The sequence below is a fragment of the Ictidomys tridecemlineatus genome, chromosome 4 (genome assembly GCF_052094955.1).
Source record: "Ictidomys tridecemlineatus isolate mIctTri1 chromosome 4, mIctTri1.hap1, whole genome shotgun sequence".
Lineage (NCBI taxonomy): Eukaryota > Metazoa > Chordata > Mammalia > Rodentia > Sciuridae > Ictidomys > Ictidomys tridecemlineatus.
The window spans coordinates 97,954,329-97,975,494 of NC_135480.1; the positions used below are offsets into that span (position 1 = coordinate 97,954,329).

Below are 21,166 nucleotides of genomic sequence, written 5' to 3' on the forward strand. Positions count from 1 at the left end.
CCCTCCAAAATTCACTGTGCCCTTTCCCTGTCACTTGTCCCCACCCTTCTGCTTACTCTGCTTCTTGGTCCCTGGCTATCACATATCTGGTTTTTGGTGCCACAATTAGATTTGTATTCCTAGGGTTTCACATAAATGGAAGAATGTGGAATCTATTCTTCTGTGTCTGGCTCATTTGAGTCACAGTCATGTTTTTAGAACTCATCTGTGTTGGTGCACTTATCACTGTTCTATTTCTTTCCTTATTGAATAGTATTCCATTTTATAGTTGTATCATAACATCTTTATCTTTTATCATTTTATGAACATTTGAATAATTTCAAATGTGTGCTAATATGAATAGAGCTGCTATGAATATTAATATGTAGTTCTCTGAGCAGATAAAGATTTTCATTTCCTTTTTATAAATACCCAAGAGTGGAATGATGGATTCACATGGTAAGTAGATGTGTCAATTTTGGTACATCTACCAATAGCCTGCTGGACTTTATTGCTATTAATCTGTAGATATATTGGGGAAGAATTGCTCTAGTAACAGTATTGAGACGTGTAATTTGTGATGATAATTTAAAGTTCTCTGAATTTGTAAGGATTTTCTTTTATGCATCTTAATGTAGGGCTTGAGAAGTCTAGGCTTTTAAACAAATCCCTCTACTTTTTTTTCCATGTGTTGGGAATCAAACCGGAACATTGTGCATGTTGGCAAGTGTTCCACCACTGAACCTCATCCTCAGTCCCCCATCTTATTTTGATTGGAACTCTGAGTTCAGACTGTCCCTGCTTGGCAACAGAGGAGAGCCCTACTTAGTCATTTCAGGCTTCCTAGCTGCTGCTTTCTACTAGGCTCTGTGGAATCTCCTTTGTGCATATGCAGCTCAGAGCTCAGTCAAGGATTTGAAGGTGGATTATACTTGGATCTGGGGGCTCTTTCTCTCTGTGGCTTTCTCCTTCCTGCTGAACCAACAGCCACTCTCTGCTGTGAATTCTGTCATGATGCCTGGGTCAAAAGTCTGCAATCCTCTGCTGGAATTTAAATTGACCTTGATAATGACACAGAGGCTCCTTGGCTGGCCAAAAGCCCTTAAAGCATAGCTCCCACCTGGCGTGAGTCCCTTCTTTCAAGGAACCAATGTCCTCCAGTGTTTGCCATCTTTGTCCTTTCAAATGAGTGCTTTCAAGTAACTCTTTTTTTTTTAATTTATTTTTTTATTGTTGGTTGTTCAAAACATTACATAGTTCTTGATATATCATATTTCACACTTTGATTCAAGTGGGTTATGAACTCCCATTTTTACCCCATATACAGATTGCAGAATCACATCAGTTACACTTCCATTGATTTACATATTGACATACTCATGTCTGTTGTATTCTGCTGTCTTTCCTATCCTCTACTATCCCCCCTCCCCTCCCCTCTTCTCTCTCTACCCCCTCTACTGTAATTCATTCCTCCCCCTTGTATTATTTTTCCCTTTCCCCTCACTTCCTCTTGTATGTAATTTTGTATAACCCTGAGGGTCTCCTTCCATTTCCATGCAATTTCCCTTCTCTCTCCCTTTTCCTCCCACCTCTCATCCTTGTTTAATGTTGGTCTTCTTCTCGTGCTCTTCTTCCCTAGTCTGTTCTTAGTTACTCTCCTTATATCAAAGAAGACATTTGGCATTTGTTTTTTAGGGCTTGGCTAGCTTCACTTAGCATAATCTGCTCTAATGCCATCCATTTCCCTCCAAATTCTATGATTTTGTCATTTTTTACCCTCAAAACTACAACTTTCTTATATTTGATAAAGGGGCTAAAAGCATGCAATGGAGGAAGGATAGCATCTTCAACAAATGGTGCTGGGAAAACTGGAAATCCATATGCAACAAAATGAAACTAAATCCCTTTCTCTCGCCATGCACAAAAATTAACTCAAAATGGATCAAAGAGCTTGATATCAAATCAGAGACACGGCATCTGATAGAAGAAAAAGTTGGCTTTTACCTACATACTGTGGGGTCGGGCTCCAAATTCCTCAATAGGACACCCATAGCACAAGAGTTAACATCTAGAATCAACAAATGTGACTTACTCAAACTAAAAAGTTTTTTTCTCAGCAAAAGAAACAATAAGAGAGGTAAATAGGGAGCCTACATCCTGGGAACAAATCTTTACTCCTCACACTTCAAATAGAGCCCTAATATCCAGAGTATATAAAGAACTCAAAAAATTAGACAATAAGATAACAAATAACCCAATCAACAAATGGGCCAAGGACCTGAACAGACACTTCTCAGAGGAGGACATACAATCAATCAACAAGTACATGGAAAAATGCTCACCATCTCTAGCAGTCAGAGAAATGCAAATCAAAACCATCCTAAGATACCATCTCACTCCAGTAAGATTGGCAGCCATTATGAAGTCAAACAACAACAAGTGCTGGTGAGGATGTGGGGAAAAGGGTACACTTGTACATTGTTGGTGGGACTGCAAATTGGTGCAGCCAATTTGGAAAGCAGTATGGAGATTTCTTGGAAAGCTGGGAATGGAACCACCATTTGACCCAGCTATTCCCCTTCTTGGTCTATTCCCTAAAGACCTAAAAAGAGCATGCTACAGGGACACTGCTACATCGATGTTCATAGCAGCACAATTCACAATAGCAAGACTGTGGAAGCAACCTAAATGCCCTTCAATAGACGAATGGATAAAAATTTGTGGCATTTATACACAATGGAGTATTACGCTGCATTAAAAAATGTCAAGTAACTCTTAAACACAGGCTTTCCCCCAGATTTTAATATCGAATATCAGTCCCATATGAGCAACTTTGCCATTTTTCCACAACCAGGAAATTCCTAGTATGGTTGCATTTCACACTGTCATTGATATATCTATGTAATTTTGTCTAACTTCTGGTTTTTATTTGCCCTACTTGTTCTCTGTTTTATTCTCTTCCTGTTTTTCTTCATTTGTATTAATTAGAAAACTTTATTCTATTTCTGTTCTCAGTTAGCTTACCATGTATAGTGAATATTTTTATTAATTTCTATGACATCTTAGATTTTTCAGCAGGTTTCTTTGACTTTATAATGTCTAATATAATTCTGCACTTGCAATAATTCCTATGAATGAAGGACCCTACAAAACTATAATCCATCTACATTTATCTCCCTCACACTTTTTTGTCAGACATCTTAATTCTAGAATGATATAATTATTATTATGTTATTTGTATAATTATATTATTTGTATAATCCTTAGTCTTTTAGATTTATACATTTCCTTTTTCTCCCCTGTCTTTCTATAATGTCACTGGCAGCATTTTTCTTCTTGGGGAAGTATTCTTCTATTCTAAATGTCTAAAACTGCTGTTGGCAAATTCTCAAAATTACATTTCCATCTATTATTTTACTTTTCATTTTAGCTAAGAATAATTGTGTTTTGCTAGGTGTTTTCTTTTCCTTTAGTTCATTTGTGTTTTGGTAGGAGAGACCATCAGCACTTTGAATATGTTATTTTTTTTCCTCTACCTTCCCTGATTACTCTATGTTCCTCTCTTACTTTCTCTTGGGTTCTAGTAGTTCAAGTTCTCACTGTCTTGGGAGCTCTGTGTGCTTCAAGCAGTTTAAACTCAATTATTCTGCTTTTCTAGATTTGAAAAAGAGGTCTCAAGCTAATCTACTATTTTTGGACACATAAATTATCTATATATGTATAAATATATACTACATAAATATGTGGATATATTCACCCTATGGAATATTTTTATTTCATAATGCTTTATTTAATTTTCTAGATAAATTCTTGTGGCTAATATATAGGAATACCAATGCTCCATTTATATGGTGCTTTTATATCAGTTCACATCCAGTACAAAGATGAATAGAAGTGACCATACTGGACACCTTGTCTTTTTTTCCAATGTTAGTTTAAGTATTTTGTGATGTTTGATTAAATATGTGAAATTGTGGTTCATGATATTTGTTTTTAGTTCTTTCTATTTGGTTGAAGTTCTATTCTGAAAAACTGTTCGCAAAGTGTTTTTCTTATCAATGGAAGGAAATTGGGTTACTGTCAAGTCATCTTTTCCTGATTCACTGAGGTAGTTGTCTGATTTCTTTTACTTATATCTTTAAATGTCATACGTTGCATTAATATATTTTATAAAGTGAACAGATGGCTGACAATCAAACTGGGTCTTAATGTAGGTAGCAGTTTCAACACAATTCTGTTGCACTGTTGGTAAGAGTAAAAATTAATACAGTCATTTTGAAAGCAGTTGGGCTATGTTCTGTTTGTTTTAAGCTCTGTGTGCCTAGGTCTTAGTTGAAGCAATCCAATTTGATAGTGTTACAGAGGATTTGTCAGTCAGATCCATAAAGATCACATGAAATTCTATTTCTGTTGATTGTGTATCTGTGTGTAGCTTCAGGGAATTAGTAGAGTTCAGTATGTACTAACATGAAGTGGTGGAGAAAAATGCACTGAGACACTGCCTAGAAGTAGAAGCATCTCAGTGGGTTTCTTTACAACTTGGAGAGCTGTTGTGTGTAAGGGAAGAAGGCAATAAGCATGAGAAATCTTTATTACAACATTCTCCATGTGAATTTATATCTATCTATCTATCTCATACTTAAGGGTACATATATATTCAAAAACACAAATAGAGATTTTGCTTTTCAGACTTCATGAGATTCTGCTGCCCACTTGGTTTTCCGCTGCACCAATTCAAACTCAATGATCTGTCCCTAGTTTAGAACCTCTCTCTAGAAAGCTTTCCAGAACAATCCTAGATCACTCTGATGTCTCCCATATTCTGAAATCCTATGGCACATTTGTACATTTTCCACACAGTAAATGTCACACATGATACAAGGCAAAGAGATATTATCAGCAGTAAACACATATTTTTAAAACCTATTCTCTCTTTTCCCAACTATGTTAGCTGAGTGATTCTTCACGCTCACTCCCCATGGAGCTCTGGGTACTACTGCTGGTTTGTTCTTAGGAAAATACGTTATCTTCAAGTCCTGTCATACTCAAAACCAGCCTGTTCTTGATAGAGGACAGGCTTTTGCTTCATGTTTTGTTTTTCATGCTTTTCTTCTAAACTCTCCCCCTTTATTTTCTTTCTCTTACTTGACAGAAGGCCTTGGAGAGACGTGGTCTTTCTAGTTTCTTTTCATTCCTCTATGCTCTGATGCCTGGCAGGATTATAGATAGAGAATGGCAGACACTCCATAGTTTTCCTACTCAACTGTTGTGGTGATCTCCTCACTAGGGTAATTGGAAAATCTTGTGAATTCTTTAGTCATTCTTGTAACTATTTAAAAGTTGTTTTATGTCTTGCTTGTAAACACTTTGGTTTCTATCAGCCTGTATTCAATGTTACCTGGCTTATTATTATCTTGGGTCATGGATTTGAATAATCAATACATATCATGTAGTTACAAGTATGAAGTTTCAGTTTGATGATTGGATCAAGACTATAAAGTGTTGGTGTTGTATAGGCACAGCATTGTGTAAGACCTTAGTCAATAATAATGTATATTTAAAAATAGCCAAAAGAATAAAAGGATATTTAATGTTTTCCCCAGAGGGAGATTATAAATATTTATGGTGATAGATATGCCAATTAAGCCTGATTTAATGATTTCACAATATATACATATATCCAAACATCAGATTACACTCTATCACTTCATACAATTGTGTGTCAAATAAAAATCATATAAGTTTTTTAAATAAGAACAGCAAAATTAGATGATGGTGTAATTCCACTAGAAGTTTGTGAGATGTTCCATGAGATTTCTGCTTCTTATCCCATTTGATAACAGAGTCCCTTAGAAATGTAAACCTTAGTTTTAACACAGCTATGGTGCTTGAGGTCATAGTGTGAACTTACCTCAGCGGGCTATCTTTTCATGGCCCAAATGTCCTCTGAAAACTTGGAGTCTCAGGACAGCTTCACATAGGAGGAAGTGGTGCCAGTGAACATGTGCAGAGAGCAGGTGGGCAGCTGAGAGAGTGCTATCAGCCTGGACAGGATCCCTAATAAGTGAGGAAGGCTTATTTGTTCTGTGGGGCAGGAAATGGGGTGTGGCTCATTTTCCTGCTGAGAAAAACTTCTATGGTTTATGTTCTTCCTTCTAGTACCTTCCATTTGGTCAGGCAATTCTTATTTCAGCTCCAACTTTCTTCCTAAGCCCAACTTTGTGGCAATTCCTAACCCAAGATTTGGGTTTGAAGTTCATAAGTGACATGTATTCCTCAAACAATGGTGCAGTTTCTCAGACTTTCTGTAGTAAAAACCAAGTTATTTATATTTCCAGTTTTCATACTGTAACCTACCACTGCATTGCAAAATATATGAAAAACCTATATAAATGCCATTGGTAATGTGAAATTATCTTGCAAGTTTTGAATGCTTACTGCTGCTTTCTCCTTTTCCTTGATGAAGACAAGAAATCTATGGACTGGCCACATCTCAGGGACCTTCCCTTTGCTATTCTTTATCTATGATTTATTTTTCCATTTGTTTCACAGTTCCTTCCTTTCCAACTTTGCTTTTCCTTCCTTTCTTCTATTTTCTTTCTTTCTTTTCTTCCCTACCTTTCCTTCTTTTCTTCCCTCCCATCATCCCTCCCTCCATAACTCCTTCCCTACCTTCTTTGCTTGTTTGCTTCCTTCCTTCCTTCATCTCTCTCTATATCTTTCTTTTTTCTTAATTCTTATCCTCCCTTTTTTTGCCAGCAATTGTATAAAGGGGCACTCTGGCACTCTATGACTGGACTATATCTCCATTCATTTTTATTTTGCATTTAGAGACAGGGTCTCAGTAAGTTGATGACACTGGCCTTACTTTTGATCCTTCTGCCTGATCTTCTGGAGCAGTTGAGATTTCAAGTGCACACCACCACAACTGACTGTCTACCATATTTGTCCCATTTATTACTTTCTCAGATGCTTTTCTAACTAGCTGTTCTCTCCCATCACCACCACACAGCACTCTACCATGTTATCCTGTCATATGCTTTTTTTGTCATTCTGTTTCATATAAATTTTGGAACTATACTATAACATTGATTATAGCATTATTTTATGTCTTTTCTTTTTGGTTTGTTCATTATCTTTTACCTTTAAAAGAAATATAAATTCTTTTATAGCTGATATTTCAAATGACTTCCTGACCACTGCAAGCCTGAAGCTAGAATCTGGCATCGATAGGGATCCCATAAGTATGGGATCTGAGTGTACACTGGGCACTGAACTGAAAACTGTGGTTCACTGACAAGTGAATAGAAAATGTATTACCCTCATCCAAAAGGAAACTGGATGGACAGGTTTAAGACATCTAATTATATCTCTTTTCCCCAGATACAACAAGAGTCCATTGGAGCCCTTTGGTAAAAAATTAATAAAGAATATTGTTGCCAAATTATTTTATGATAGTTATGTTGTCCTATAAACTGACATTCTCATATCAGTCACTCCTTTTGGTACATTTTGGTATGACCTATTAAAATGCAAATGCATAATTAAAGTGTTAACTTTTTGTGTAGATTATATGATCCAATGCTGTTGATTATGTACAGAATGGCTTTTCAAATATGTTTTAAGAAGTGGAGCTTTTTTTCCAAAGCAGAAGCTCACTGTGAAGTACAATACATACATAAGTAAGAGTGGCTGATATTGGGACTGAAGCAGTAGGGGTAAAACCTGTACCCAGCCCAACAGTTACCTACCCTGATTGCTGTCTCATAATCACACTGGTATTAAGATCATAAATGTTTTTTTTTCAATTGGGAAACTGCTGTTCAGAGGTGAAGTGAATTATCAAGAGTCTTAAAATGACTGACAACAATAGCACTACAAGCCAGGTCCTTGAGTTCTCGTACACTGTGCTTTCACAAGTGATATCCTAGTATTCCTGGATGCTAAACTCTATAGTCAAATAGAACCTTGCAGTGGGAGTTCCTATAAGGAAAGACAAGTCAGAGTTTTCTGGGAGTCAGGAGGCTTGCTTTGATTTTTGCTTCTCCCCTAGGGTTGTGGGATAATTGCCTTATAAGACTTCTCATTTGGAAATCAGCTCACATCTGTCTATGGTGGTAGAAGTAAGAAATGAGACTTCTTTCTCCTAGTGTTTATTTTACAATTACTTAATAGCTCTCAATTTCCATGCAACAGAGAGAAATTTCACCAATATGTGTCTCAACTTCCCATTTTTGAAAAGTGGCATGACTGTGATCGAGGAGGGTAGGACCTTTCATGACTATTCTTAGTTTCATTTGTAAGTCAAAGTCCAGAGTAGCAATAGCTTACTTGGCTGACCTGGTAGAACCATATCACTAATAGTTAAGGTTATCTTCTCAGGCTAATTAAGAGTCAAACATGACATCTGGCAGGCTAACAGGCACTTAGTAGATCTTTTTACCTAAATCAATGAATTTCAGAGATACATTTTATCTAACAAATATTGTTTAAGAATATGTTAGTTGCATTGCAAACTACATAATAAGTGGGTGGATATTATTTGTTCATATGTAATTGTTATATCCTGGGCATCAATGATGCTCACATTGAGATCCTGGAAAATGTCTGTAATGGCAAGATGTTGAGAATACCCGAGAAGGTCACTTAATCTTCCCAATTCATTTTGCATGTTCCTAATATTTTCTGTGTTGATAATTACTGTGATGTCTGGGCTTTGCAAAAGGAGTGGCTGCACAGCTTTGTAAGTATTGAGGGCCCTTTGGAAGAAAATGTCCATGGAAAGGGGTCTGAAATGCTGGACCAGAGAAATAACAATGACAGTATTTTTTTTTCTCCTCCAGTCCTTTTAATGATTTGGTTGTTATACTAAATCTCTGAATGGATAGAGAGATGATCTGACCATGGGATAACCATATTTTTGCCACTGGATATTGATACATCTGTCCAACTTCACAGCAAGTTGTTATTGAAATTTTTCAGACTCATTCAGATCCACAGATCAGTACTGAGGATAAATAGGCAAGCCCAACATGAAAGGAAAATAAAATTATAAAGACTGGTAAATAATGTTAAATGTATGGAACTGGAGAACATCATGCTAAGTGAAATATTCCAGACTCAGAAAGTCAAGGGTTGAATGTTTTCTCTTATGTGCACAAGCTAGACCAAAATAAGGGGAAATAGGTGAGAAATACCATCAAAATAGAAGAGAGATCAGTGGAGGATGTGGATTGAGGTGGGGAGATGAGAGAAGGGAAAAGAAGGGAATGGTGGAATGAATCTGAATAATGGAATGAAACTTTCTTATGTGCATATATGAATATACAATAGAGAATTTAATCTTTATATATATTCATAGTTAACTAATTTTAAAAAGCTATAGAAATAAAAAATAAAATAAGTGTAGAGGAAAGGCAATGCAGGTGGTTGGAGGAAGGGAAAGAGAAATTATGGGTATTGAAATGCAGTGAATTACATTCCATGTTTGTATAGTTATGTCTAAAAAATTCCCAATATTATGTATAACTATAGTGCATTTATAAAAAATATTGACTAGTCATAAGGATAGGAGGAAAGATTTGGTGCTTGGACACAAATAATAATGTCTGATTTATTGTAGGTTGAATTAGGGAGAGATTTTTGAAACTTAGTTAAACAATTAAAAATGTTATACTAGATTATATATGTCCTTTTGCAGAATCATGCAGATTGAAATGAACTGGTGAGGGTAAGTCTCGAAAAACTTCACTAAAGGACTCTGTGATCAGTATTGTTTGTATTATTTTTGCATAACTTGTTAACAGTAAACTCATTTGAGTATAGAGAAAGATGACTGATGTTATTTACATTAAGAAACCCAAGTAAACCTATTTTCCCTACTACTTTATGAGTTCCCTAAGATCTGAGGTTATATTCTATACTACTATGTTTTAATCCATATGTATGGAAAAGTACTGAGTACATCATCTCTAATAACAACAGTATTACTGCTTATTTGTGAATTTTTTACAGTATATAAAGCATTCATTTGGACTGAGGCAGCCACTCATGTTAAAGGCCCTCATTTATGCTATTAATTGCCATGTCATAGAAAAGAAAAATAAGATAGGAATTTAGTTGTCCAAGATTACATGTTTTCTGACAGAATCAGTCCTTAAACTTAAAGTTTCCACTTCTTCTTGTGAAAATAACCTACCTGATCTTGACACTTCTGGAAGTAATCACAACCAGAATAGAATAAGATGAAGTTCTTCCATTTTTTATCACACTGTTCTTATTACACTGTTCTCGGAGTATAAAGGCCAAATGATTTATAGCAAGAACATCAGTAGAAAATGTGTACTAAATGGTTACTAGTATTTTGTAAGGTACTATCTTAGAGGTAAAGGGCTAAACTTGAAGTCTTAACCTAGTGAAAAACATGCTGAAGTGTTATTTGAAAGAAAATGTCAAAACTATTTTCTTCACCCTGCTTCCATCTTACTTCAGTTTTCTCTTCCAATGCACACACTGGCCAGATAATTAACCTTTTTACAAAACATAAAAGAGGTCTTTTCCTATTACAGCCTCCAAGATGAGCTGAAGAAGGCAGTCACCTCAGTAATGCTATACTTGGTACAACTAAGAGACACACCATTGTAGAATGTGATGGTGAAAGTCATCATTAGACCCTTGATTTTGTAATTGAGGAAATTTAGGTCATAAGGAATTGAGTCTTTTAATAGATGTGAGGATTTAAAGCTCTCCCTCTGTTGGGAATTCTCTTGGAAAAGTGGAGCCCAGATCCTACCCATTTCCTTTTGTATTGAGAGGATCAACTTTCTTTCTAACCAGGAGATCCCAAGCATTATGTCTTCAAGGACAGGATAATATCACCACACTGTAGTCCTCTATGATAGGAGCAGAACCCAGGGACATAGAAGGGTATGTAGGGATGGTTTCCTAGGTAGGATGGCACAATCTATTAGTTGACTCTGAATAATTGCTGGTGTATTCCTGGCTTAGTATAAACCAACTGAACTAGGATTTACTCACCTGGATTCTAGAACCTGAAAGGTTAATAAAATAGGTACTTGTCACTCTGTTTTTCTATATGCTTAACAAAACACTGTTGAAATCTTGTTCCCAGGATGTGTTGTCCCCAACTGTGAACTGTTTGCTAATCTTGTTCCCAGGATGTGCTGTCCCCAACTGCCAAACTGCAGGATGCACTCCCTCACTCGGTTGCAGGCAAACTGCTCACTTGCCCTGACCCATCAATGAACTTCCCTCCCTGCCCTCTCCAAGAAAAGTATATAAGCTCTGTTCAAGCGGTTCTCAGGGCTCTATCTCTCTTTGCTATAGAGAGCTCGGGCCCCAGCATGCTGGTCTCCAAATAAACCCACCTTTCTGCTTTTGCCGGACCCTTACATTTGGTGCACTGGCCAGGAACTGTGCATCGCCGGACAGGGAGACCTCAACAAGACTCCTTAAGGGGGGTAAGTAAGGAGCCTTATCTTCTTCTTCATCTCCTCCTCCTTCTTCTTCTCCTTGTTTTTCCTTTGTATCGCTCAGCTTCTGGTTTTTAGCTTCTGGTTTTTGGCTTCTGGTTTCTGGCTCAGAGAAGAGCAAAAGCTCTCAGAGCTTCTGGTTTCTGGCTCAGAGAAGAGCAAAAGCTCTCAGAGCTTCTGGTTTTGGGCTCAGAGAACAGCGAAAGCTCTCAGAGCTTCTGGTTTTTCGGTTTGGGTTGGCAGAGTGTGGTTGTCAGCGGAGAGCGTAAGTTCCCCCTGGCGGTGGTGGATAGACGTGTCCCTGAAGCCACAGACCACATCTCCTCAAAGGACACTTTGGGAGACTCTGTGGGGGACGGAGGTGCCCCCATCTGGGAGGAACAAGGTGCCCTCATCTGTATTCTCCTGCCAATCCGTCTGATTTTGCCGGCAACTATTCTTTCTCTCAGGTTGAATTCACTGTCTGTTTTTAATCTTTGCCTCTGAATTTGTGTTACACGTTTACTGTTTACTGTGTGTCCGTGTTTGTGTCACGTTTGTATTGTCCCTGTCTTTGTTCAAGTAACTTTCATTAAGGGACAGAGTCATTCACTGGACTGAAGTCTGCTTAAGGGCTCAGAATCTTTCTTTTTCAGTAAAACACCGAACCTGGCAGACTCTCTGTGCCTCAAAATGGCCCGCCTTTGGAATTGGATGGCCTCCAGAAGGATCTTTCTACTCCCTACTAATTTGAAAATTCAGAGATATTGTCTTTGTCTTTCAGCTGGGACCACATAGCCATCCAGATCAACAGCCGTATATCTTAACTTGGCAGGACCTCTGTGAATCTCCTCCTCCTTGGGTGAAGCTTTTGCTTGTCCCTGTCCCCATTCCTACTCCTCCTCCCAGTATTCTATCTCTCAAACCCTCTGCTCCTTCTCCACCCTTTGTTCTCCCTAAGTCTCAAGATTTGACTCTGCTGGACTCTCCTCCCTTTCCTTATCCCCTGCCTCCGTTCCCCAACCCCCAACACCCTCTAAGTGATTCCCCTGCTGCTGACTCAGCTTCTCCACCATTGAAGGAGGTTAAGCAAGCCCAGCACCCTCCAGATGACTTCCCCGAGGCACACATAGCCCCTCCTCCCCTGGAGGAAGCTGGCCTGGCTAAAGGAACTCACTGGCAGCGAATGATTAAAAACCCTGAAGCCCCCGTGATACTTCCCCTCTGTCCTCATGGGCCAATGATAGAGGATGGCCATGGTGGAGAAATGCAAGTCTACCAGTATTGGCCTTTCTCCTCTTCAGATCTATATAACTGGAAAAATAACAATTCCCCTTTTTCCGAGGACCCCACCCAGCTCACAGGTCTGATTGAGTCATTGATGTTTTCACACCAGCCTACTTGGGATGACTGCCAACAACTCCTAGGGACTCTCTTCATGACAGAGGAACAAAAAAGAATCCTCCTGAAAGCAAGAAAAAAAATATCCTTGGACCAGATGGGCAACCAACACAACTTCCCAACATAATCGAAGCCGACTTCCCCTTGAACCGACCCAATTGGGACCCCAACACCTTTGAAGGTAGGGAGCATCTGTCCACTTATTGCCGGGCTCTAATAGCGGATCTCCGAGCAGCCACTAGACGGCCAACTAATTTGGCCAAGGTAAGAGAGATTATTCAGGGGCCTAATGAATCACCCTCTATGTTTCTGGAGAAAATTATGGAGGCATATAGGAGATATACTCCTTTTGATCCTCAGGCAGAGGATCAAAAGGCATCTGTCACGATGGCCTTTATTGGGCAAGCTGCCCTGGATATTAGAAAAAAGTTACAACGCTTAGAGGATTACAAGATATGACTTTGAGAGATTTAGTCAGAGAAGCTGAGAAGGTATACTATAAGAGAGAAACTGAGGAAGAGAAGGAACAAAGGAGGGAGAAAGAAAGGGAGCAAAGGGAGGATGAAAGAAGCAAAAGACAGACTGAGGCATTGACTAAGGTCCTGGTCACAACAACAAATAGGCCAGAAGTTAGGAGACAGGGAGACAGAAAGGGATACCTGGGCCCACGCCAAAAGCCACATCTGGCCTCAGATCAATGTGCCTACTGTAGAGAAAAAGAACACTGGGTCAAAGAGTGCCCTAAAAAGAAACAGCCACGCCAACCAGCCATTCTAACTTTGGAGGATGACTAGGAAAGTCTGGGCTCGGATCCCCTCCCCGAGCTCAGGGTAACTTTTGATGTGGAGGGGACCCCAGTAAACTTTGAAGTGGATACAGGGGCAGTATACTCAGCCCTTAAGGCCCCATTGGGCCCTCTATCAACTAAAATGTCTCAAGTTCAAGGGGCTAATGGCAGTAAATATTGGGCTTAGACAACTAAGAGGACCATGGACCCGGGGAAAGGAAAAGTCCATCACTCCTTCCTCCTTCCTAGTGATCCCAGAATGCCTAGCCCCATTGATGGACAGAGATCTGCTCACCAAACTCCGGGCCAGAATAACTTTTAACCCTGAAGGCCCCAAATGAAATTTCTAAATCCTTCAGTAAAAACTCCTATAGTCATTATTTTAACTATGTCAGTGAAAGATGAACATCAACTCTTCACACCCCCCAAGACTGATCAAAGAGGCAAGCTATCCCAGAAATGGATAACAGATTACCCAGATGCCTGGGCAAAAACTGCTAAATTAGGCCTAGCTGTAAAACAACCTCCAATAACAATGGAGTTTAAAACCTCAGCCTCCCCAATTAATATTAAACAATATCCTCTGAGCAAAGAAGCCCTGTCAATTGGCCTGGAACACTCCCCTGCTACTATTGCCCCGTTCAAGACCTTAGAGAGACCAACAACAGAGTGCAGGACATTCACCCCACAGTACCTAATCCATACAATCTGCTTAGCACCCTTAACCCCGAGTAAAAATGGTATACTGTCCTGGACTTAAAAGATGCTTTCTTTTGTTTTTGCTTGCCTCTGCATAAAGATAGTCAATTGCTGTTTGCTTTCGAGTGGGTAGACCCAGAAACCGGAACGTCTGGTCAACTAACTTGGACCAGACTCCCACAGGGGTTCAAAAACTCCCCCACTCTCTTTGATGAAGCCCTCCAAAGAGATCTCAACAACTTCAGAACTACGCACCCCTGCTTCAATATATGGATGACCTGCTACTGACAGCTGATACCAAGGAAAACTGTGAGTCTGGGACCCAAGCACTATTATCCGAGCTTCTGCCAAAAAGGCCCAAATTTGCCAGCAAGAAGTAATCTTCCTGGACTATTCCCTTAGGGGCGATAAACAATGGCTCACTGAGCCCAGAAAACAAACTGTTGTGCAAATACCACCCCCATCTAACAAGAGGGCAAATGAAGAGGCTAAATTGGCAGCCCTAAACAGAGTAACTATGTTAACACTTTTCACACCGGGGGAACATAAGGACACTGACACTGAACTCCTCGACTTTACTGAGCCCAGCCTGCAATTCCAAAAAGCCCTACACTACATTAAAAATGTACATCAACTCACTCACCTTGGTTCAAAAATGTTGCAAGCATTCCTAAAGGATCAAGAACAGAGTTTTCCACTAACCGGCTCACAGCGAAAGGAAATAGCTGAACGGGTAACAAAAGCCTGTCGGGTCTATCAATTGGTTAATGCTTACCCTTCCAAGCTCCCTGTAGGAAGGCGCCTTCGAGGGACCAGACCAGGACAATTTTGGGAAGTAGACTTTACTGAAATTAAGCCAGCAAGGTATGGACTTAAATATCTCCTAATCTTTGTAGATACATTTTCAGGATGGATTGAAGCCTTCCCCACAAAAAAAGAAACAGCACAAATGATGGTCAGAAAGATCCTGAAAGATATTTTTCCAAGATAAGGCCTGCCTAAGGTAATAGGGTCTGATAATGGACCGGCGTTCGTGGCCCAGGTAAGTCAGGGGTTAACCAGGACCCTGGGGATTAATTGGAGGTTACATTGCGCTTATAGACCCAGAGCTCAGGACAGGTAAAAAAATTAAATAGAACCATTAAAAAGACCTTGACAAAATTAAGCTTGGAGACCGGCATAAAAGATTGGACTATGCTCCTGCCTTATGCACTGTTTTGTACAAAAATATACTCCCTCTGTTTCTTTGTGTAACCTTACCCCCTATAAAATTCTCTATGATGCCCCTCCTCCAATAAGGGACCTGACTCCAACTCTAAGACCTAATGATTCCTTTCACACCCCCTTGCTTGACAGACTTAAAGCTTTTAAAAAAACTCAGTGATACCTGTGGAAACAGCTGGCCACTGCCTACCAACCTGGGAACGAAGGAACTCCACACCGATATCAAGTGGGAAACTTCATCTATGTAAGACGACATCAGGTGTCATCCCTAGAACCCCGCTGGAAAAGACCATAACAGGTGCTACTTATAACACCTACAGAGGTAAAGATAAACAAAATCACTTCCTGGATCCATGCCTCTCATCTCAAGCCTGCGCCCTGTCCAGACTCTGGCTAAGAATTGAAAAAGACTGGTAACCCTCTCAAATTGAGTATTCGCCATGTGGATAGGGCTATAGATTCTCCCCTTGACCACCAGTAGTCCTAACCCTCATCAGCCTGTTCAGCAGCAATGGCTGATTATAAATCCTACTGAACAGGAAGTATGGTCTATCTTGCATACAGCCCCCTTAGGGACCTGGTGGCCATCTCTCCACCCAGACATTTGTCAGTTGGCTAACCTAGATTACTATGTTTGCTCAGCGGATGTAGGGACACGAGAGCCAGATGCAGATTGGCTAACCTAGATTACTATGTTTGCTCGGTGGACTATCAAAGCCACAAACAGTCACGGCTATGTGGGGGAAAAACAGACTTCTTCTGTGAGTCATAAGGATGTAAACATACAGGGGCTACCTGATGGAACCCAAACCTCCGCCAGTTCTCAGACCATTGCCCCCTTGCTCAAGTAACAGGTACTGAGGTATCTCTCCACCCATTCACTCCTCTCTTCTCCTGTCAGTGCCCACACCGGGTCCCACCAGGACTATCCAAGATGTAATAAAAATGGCCTTTAAAGTTGCTTTATCATTACTAAAAACAGGTTACTAAAAATTTAAAGTCCCTCACAGGCTTTTTGGGATACTCACTCCAGTCTTCCCCTCTGCTCTACCTGTTCTACTACTCAAGTTTTTGTTGCTAGGAAAATCCCAAGCCCCTTTCCCATTATTCTTTTACATCTCTCCTTCCTCATTCTCAGATCCACGGAGCTGCTCTCAGCACCGCCTTCCCCGTCCTCCCCCTCTATACCAGGCCCACAGGAAAATCTTAACTGACCTTCTCCAGAAGTCTTCACTATGGCTGACTTTAGGACTTTCGGCAAAAGAGTCCCTATAAAAGAGTTCAATATAGATAAACTTCCTCTTTTCATGTTGCCCTGTTCAACTTGGCCACTGGCTGGAAAAATCAGCACTCCTAAGCTAGACACCCCCTTACTAGTTTTTCACAAAATATGTGAACAGGACCTCTGGCCTTGAGCTGGGGTTTCACAGAGATGGCTACATTTCTACGATAAAAAAAGTTATCAACTGGGCTCCATGGTAACAGCTGGCAAAAAAAAAAAAATACCTCCCCCTCCCAGGTGTCCTTAAAAAGTTAACTTGCCCAGAACAGAGAAAAAAAAATAGCAAAAACAAAAACTGCTTTTTGTAAACTTCTACAGACTGTGAACTTCTAAGCCCCTTCCCTTACATGCTGAGTACAAAATTCTAAAACTACCTAAACTTGGGGTTCAAGGGATTAATTGATTACAACAGAAGCAATGCCCTCTGAATCCGGTTGCAACCAAATAGAACTGTTTCCCTGTCTTCAGTGCTATCTTAGGTGCCTTGCCTTGTCCGTCCCTACAACAGTATAATTCTATATACTTAAACATTATTTATGTTTTCATAAAATGGTCAACAGATGTGATTAATTATGTAATGGTGCAGATGTTTCCCAGAGTGCTCTATCATGATGCAGGTTTATTTAAAGATCAAATAGGGGGACATACAACCCGGTTCCTCCGGAAACCTGTATCCCTCACTTTAGCCATCTTATTAGGAATGGGAATTGCTGCAGGGGTGGGCACAGGGACCACTGCCCTGGTCCGTAGGACACAACAAATGACCCAATTAAAAACAGCAATGGACCAAAACTTAAAAATATTAGAAACCTCCATCACAGCTTTGCAGGAATCTTTAACCTCTCTCTCTAAAATTGTTTTACAGAACAGGCGAGGGTTGAACCTCCTGAGAGAGGAGGGCCTTTGTGCTACATTAAGGAAAAAATGTTGTTTTTATGCCGACCATACTGGAGTTATAAAAAAAAATCTATAAATAAATTAAAAAGACGCCTTAAAGAGCGTCAACGAGAGAGAGAGAGACCCAAAAAAGGTGATATAAATCTTGGTTCTCACAGTCCCCCCTGGTTAACTGTGCTTTTAACAGCCCTGGCCAGTCCTTTAATAATTCTTATATTGTTGCTAACTCTAGGACTCTGTTTGCTCAACCATGTAGTTTCCTTTCTCCAGTCCCAAATTGGACAAATCAAACTTATGGTAATCAGACAACAATATACCCCACTAGCAGACACAGAATGTGACACCCCCCGATGATCACTTTTATGATTAAAAGTAGCCAGAAGAAGAAGTGGGGAATGAAAGGTTAATAAAATAGGTACTTGTCACTCTGTTTTTCTATATGCTTAACAAAACACTGTCGAAATCTTGTTCCCAGGATGTGTTGTCCCCAACTGTGAACTGTTTGCTAATCTTGTTCCCAGGATGTGCTGTCCTCAACTGCCAAACTCTAGGATGCACTCCCTCACTCAGTTGCAGGCAAACTGCTCACTTGCCCTGACCCATCAATGAACTTCCCTCCCTGCCCTCTCCAAGAAAAGTATATAAGCTCTGTTCAAGCGGTTCTCAGGGCTCTATCTCTCTTTGCTATAGAGAGCTCGGGCCCCAGCATGCTGGTCTCCAAATAAACCCACCCTTCTGCTTTTGCATAAGACAGTCTCTTGTGGTCTCTTACTCCGACATTTCGCCGGACCCTTACAACCCAACTCTGACATTAACGAATGATAGTTTGTAATTTCTGTAGTTTATTTTTTGGGGCAGAGGAGTGTCTTTATGTGTCATTGTACCTTGCAGTGTTCTAAATTCTGAAGCCAAAGAAGAAGTACAGGAAAAGAGGAAGGCTGCAATCCTAATTGCTCCATGGCTTAGAATTCAAGCAGTAGAAGTGCTGCATTCTCAGCCAGTTGGGTGAAATGGGGGTGTGTTTCCCTAAAATTCAATATCAAACAATCAGAGTGCTTTAGAGCATCAGAAATTTGGGTACATTGAACAAAGAATAAAGTATATTGGAACCAACCTGGTTATGGCAGTCATTTGTTCACCACAGAGGAAAGGGATAACTGAAAGTAATATGATGAACAGATTTGGTACAGAGAAATCTGAGACGAGAAAAGTAGCCTGAACTTAGCTGATTTGGTGGTTGTACTTTAAAATGGTGCCTGAAAAGTGCCCTGTGTTTCTCAACTGATTGTGGAGAGCTGAGGCAGAGCCATCTTCAGCTGACTACACTGTAGCTCCACCTGTTGAGGTGGATATTCAGAGCAAACAATGCCATGCTGTCTTGGCAAGCACCTACCATGCAGCCTGGTGTGTACCTAGCAGAATGTGAGTGAAACGGACACAGAGAAGATATTGCCTAGGGGTATATATCAGTAAGACAAAAGGGAGCCCAACTCACTTTTCCTTTGAGTCTGGTGCTCATGTGACTACCTGAAGTTGGTCAAGAATCTGAACAGGCAGGTGTGAATATACTCAGGGACTAAGCTTGGCAAGACTCTGTTCAAAGGCAGAGATTATTTTGCAGATTGCCTCTTATAAGGAGAATTCTTGAATGTCCTGAGATCCAGGATACTGACAGAGAATGGCAACTGTTAATCCTTTGGGTGTGTTGATCTATTCTCTCCAGAGCAGATACCATCCAACAAAGCCTCTAAGGCCTGATTTAGACTTAAGGCCTAGCTGTTAGAACTCCCCTTCCCATAGAACTCAGCATCACCCTGGGAGTACATAGTTATGGTCTTTGCAGAAAAAATCTCCCAGCAGACAATACTTGTTGACTGTTTTGATCATTTCATTTCAGTGGAGATGATGCCTTCATTTTTCATTAAGAATATTTTTCATTTTCTTTTTGGTGTTTTTGTTGTGCTGATTCTTTTCTGAATACACACACACGTGTGTGTGTGTTTGTGTGTGTGTATTTTGTTGTTGTTTGTTTTTTCCTCATTTGTATAATTTTAAACATGTAGTTAGTTTTCCTTGCCTTATCTTTTGAGGTTTTGGGTTTGTATATTTTTGTCATGTTTTCCATTCCCCTGCCCCTTTTCTTCTCCTGCTAACAGCCAGATTCTCTTTTTCTCTTTTACTCTTTACATTCTTCTGTTTTTTTCTCCTTCCTTATAACTATCACATGCTACATCTCTTTTGCCTTCTCTCTATTCACTTTTTGGAATTGTAAACTCTATCTTCCTATCACATTTTCTTTTAATTAACTGCATTTTAACCATCTTTTAGAACCAATTGCTTTATATAACTCTTGTCCCTACCATTCATCCTACTGTAGTTCTTACTGTTGTGGATGACATAGCTGACATTTCTTGTTTGCTTTAATGCCAGATATAGTTTATAGTTATTAGAGTTTTTGCTTTGGAAAATTGCTGACCTCACCATTCCTGTTTTCTTGTGGTAATATTGTAGATGTCACACTAAGAACTGAAAATTTGTAGTAATGCTGTATGTTGTTTGCAACAGTTTGCAACCTCTATTCTATGAGGTTCTGGGAAACTTTAGGGACATTACAGTTTCACAGAATAGAGGCTTGGCTGCTGAACTAAACTCATCCAAAAGACAGAGCACCTTGCTCCAATTAATGACAGTCAAACTTCAGCTATCCTTTAACATAAAGAATAGATGAGTCAAAACTCCAAATTAATGGTGAAGCCAAAAGTAGAAACACATAGGTGTCCATCCGCAGGTTCCACTCACAGACATCCATGGTTACAACAAAAATATAAAGAGTTAATAAAAAGCTGTGCATACCACATCTATAAGAGGATCTCAATATAGATCATTGTAGGACATTTTAGCAAGTAAAGGCTGTGCCCTAAAAATAGTCACACATAAGAATGGAAAAGAAATTAATCCCAACAGATACATAAAACCCAACACAGGAATACAAGAAATATGAAAAAACAAGGTAACATGATGCTTCCTAAAATACAAAATTCACCAGTAACTGACTCGAAAGATATTGAAGTGTGTGAAATATCAGATAAAGACTTTAAAATAATGATTATAAATATGATCAATGAATTCCAAGATAACAGTAAAACAACTGAATGAAGTAAGGAAATCTGTAGAGGAAATGAATGAGAAATTCAATAAAGGGATAGAGGTAATAAAGAAGAACCAAACAGAAATATTGAAAATGAATAAAACAATAAATTAAATGTTCAGTTGAGTAGGCCATGCTGAAATCAAAATTTCAGAGATGAAAGACAAAATGGCCAACCTTGAACATTTCATACAGTATTAAAAAAAACCCAAAACAACAAAAATGAAAAACCCCAACAACTATGACCTGAATATACAAGCACTCTGGGACAACATTAA

The 21,166-nt window shown here is 39.5% G+C and overlaps 1 protein-coding gene and 1 pseudogene across 1 annotated transcript in view; one reads left to right on the forward strand and one right to left on the reverse strand.

Moving 5' to 3' along the window:
• LOC101956106 (NXPE family member 1) overlaps nucleotides 1–16,976 on the reverse strand; it is an 83,310-nt gene extending 66,334 nt beyond the window's left edge. The window contains exon 1 of the mRNA XM_078047052.1: nucleotides 16,777–16,976. The gene's annotated coding sequence lies outside the window, so the exon portion shown is untranslated. The remainder of the gene's footprint in view (nucleotides 1–16,776) is intronic.
• Nucleotides 8,221–16,522, forward strand: LOC144377193 (uncharacterized; annotated as a pseudogene).
• Nucleotides 16,977–21,166: the final 4,190 nt, after the last annotated feature.